Consider the following 3,257-nt stretch of genomic DNA (forward strand, 5'->3'; position numbering starts at 1 on the left):
TTTAAATTTCAATACCAATCTGTGTTTAATAATCTTAGCAAATTCGGATTTGTCTCACATAGCTTAATCTCATAGTCACCCTATTAGAAAGGGACAGACGGCCTCCGTACTAACTGTTTCACTCGGCTCGTTTTTTGGGTAAAGGTGCGCAGTCCTGTTTACTATATTATGTCTATGTTAATCACTGAGATATCGGCGCCCATGTGGTCTGATTGTCATGGCTGGAATTAAAAGAATACTTAGTATAATCGACATGGATTGCCATAAATAAAAATGTAATAGAATATGCTTAGTATAAATAAATGTGAAAGTTTCTTCACTTGTCTATCTATTTAACTTCACGAGATAAAAAATGTAGATCGTACCTAGGTATCTATCTAGGCATAGTAAAAAAAAGAAAATAATTTTGTTTGCTTAAACATGCCAATCTCAGGAACTACAGGGGCCCGATTCTCCTAAGTTAATAATGTCAAAATCGAATCGCAATATGAGCGCAATAGCAGTTTTAACCATATCGGGCATTCTGCTACTAATAAAAGACCAATCGTATTCGATTGACATTTGATTGGTGTGCGTTTGGTCTGCTATTTTGGTGATTTTGGTCTATACGGTAGTTTGGTCTACAATCATTTTACAATCGTAAATCATTTGCAGACAAAATGATTCATTATTGAATGACAGAAAAGGATAAAAACGTTTATTTCAAAGAAAAAATAACGGAATGCCACATACGCTTCAATCGTAATCGAGTCGGGATTGGATCTCAGTCGAATCGAGTCGAACGTGAATCGTATGTTGCTTAAGTAAAATTAGGAGAATCGGGCCCCAGGTCCGATTTGAAAAGTCTTCGAGTGTTATATAGCCCATTTATCGACAAAGGTAGAAGGCTACTATTAAACCATGTAAGTGCGCCAATTCACTAGTTCCCACAGAACACGGTTACAACCTCTGACGGAGACTCGTCCATCAATACAACTTCGTTGATTGGAAAAGCTCAAATAACCCCAGATACATAATAAACAAGTCAATTCATTTTAATTTACTTATCTAATTCAATTCCTCCAAAATCGAGAGCTTTCTTCATATTAAACAGTACACTCTATAACAATTAGACACATCTCATTTTCATATCGTGTCTAAACGAATATAAACTATAAAGTTCTGATAGGAAATAGTTCTATTTCGATAATGTTGAACTAATATGCTGTTTCGAATCATACGCGTTGGGTAAGGCTGAGGTCCGATTGTGAGCGAAGAGCTAGAAGAAAAATTATTTTATTGGAATATTTTTGACTGTGTCATTGATTGAAAATTTACTGCAATTAGAAAAAAATATGCAGCAATTATGTTTAAAATCTGTAGAATTGAGTAAGTACATTGACCCAAGTCGTAGGGTTTACAGATCTTGTTATTCTGATCCAAATACGTTGTAAACATATTTTTTCCTTAATCCAATTAAAACTTCTTCCGAATAAATTAAAACTTGGCTATAAAATGGAAATACCTTTGCGAAATTAAAAAACAAATGATATCTTTTGGTGGACTCACTGTTCCCGACAGAAAATTATTCCATCTTCTGAACAAAAAGTAACCTTCTAACGTAATGTATAACCTTCTCCAAATTCGGTCCAGCTTGCAGCAGTTGCATGAAAGCTTTACAATCAAGCAAACTCACATTACCATTTACTTATAATTTCTTAAATATTATAGTTAGGCTAAGTTAGTTGATCTCGTTGCCATGGCGACCTGGTCTCCTATATTCCTCGGAAGGTAATGTATAGGTAATTGAGTATGCGGCGTGGGACGGCCGCTAATGGTGGCCACAGATAAACCAAGTAATTAACGAATCAATTTGATTATGTCCGACCCCTTTGTGCCCGCCCGTGTAGTCCAGGAGCCGGGTGTACTAATATGATAGTTCATTTTTGGTTTTTCAAATATTGTTGTGTACATTTCGAATGATTAAATGCTTTTTTAATCTACTTCAAAAATAAAGATGGATATAAGAAGGATTTTTTTTTAAATTCTTATTTAATTTGTATTTTTATTGTATTTTATGTGTCAAAAATATTTTTTTTTAAGTGCTTGTTTGAGTGCATATTTTTGTCAATTTAAGCACGCAACACTTTAGTGTGCAATTAACATCTTAAAATTAAATATTAATTATCTGAAAATTAAATTAAGTGCTACAAATTCAAAAAACTCTACATTTAATCAACAGTCGTAGACACTAATCGTAATTACAGCATAATCCACAAAAATGCCCTCAGACGCGGCAAGCGGCAAGCCAAGCTATGCGTCCACAAAAACATTAATACATTTAATTGTTTCCAAAGAACCACATCTCAGTAATTACTGGGTCGAAGGGTGCGTCTACACGGTGCATGTAGCTGGAGCAAGTTAACATGCGCAACTGAGAAAGCAGAGAACAGAGCACGCGGGTATTTTGGCACATGCTCTAGTCGTTAGATCCGCACGTTTTTAAAATGCATGTAACCTGAGTACTGATTCCGAGTTTTGTAAGCAAACGCGCCCAATATGTAGGTAATTATTCGTATGCACGTTGTCGTCACATGATTAAGATATCACATCCTCATTCATTTTGCCGGATACTTTACTAAATAAAAAATTCTGTGATTGCTTCGTAATTAAGTTGATGAAAATATTCGCATCGAGAAAGTGAACTTGCAAAACTCGTACTAGACACTCTGTGCATGTGCCTCAACATGCGCAAGCTACCTTGCACCGTGTAGACCCTTACAACGCGACAATGAGCTCGCGATACTTAATTGTCGTAATTAGAACCGGATAATTAGACAGAAACGTCGAAACATTTAGCCAGATCTTTTTATTTTAGTAATTGTATGTAATAAGGGATGTTTTTAAGTATTGGACGTGTTGTTCTTTACTGGCGTTGTTCTTTTAAGTGCTGTGGAAATGTGTAAAGTTTAAGCATGGTAGGAAATTGTTGGGTTTTAAAGTGTAAGGTGGAGAAAAAATACAAGCTGTAGTTGACACTTTTATGTCACACATTGATAATTGTGCCGTTGTTAAAAATATCTTGGTTATTTTTTTTTTGTAATATTGTTTTTTAGATCAAATATCACGCTACATTGGCTCATACAATTACACCTAAAAGACTAACAATATAAGAATTTAAAAATCTTGTTAGTATGTAGAAACTTATGTCTATTTTGTACTTTTGACATAAAATTATAAACAATGATATTTGTCCCACTTTTTTGTCTTCGAGTCTA

The sequence above is a fragment of the Helicoverpa zea genome, chromosome 18 (assembly GCF_022581195.2).
Source record: "Helicoverpa zea isolate HzStark_Cry1AcR chromosome 18, ilHelZeax1.1, whole genome shotgun sequence".
Classification (NCBI taxonomy): Eukaryota; Metazoa; Arthropoda; class Insecta; order Lepidoptera; family Noctuidae; genus Helicoverpa; species Helicoverpa zea.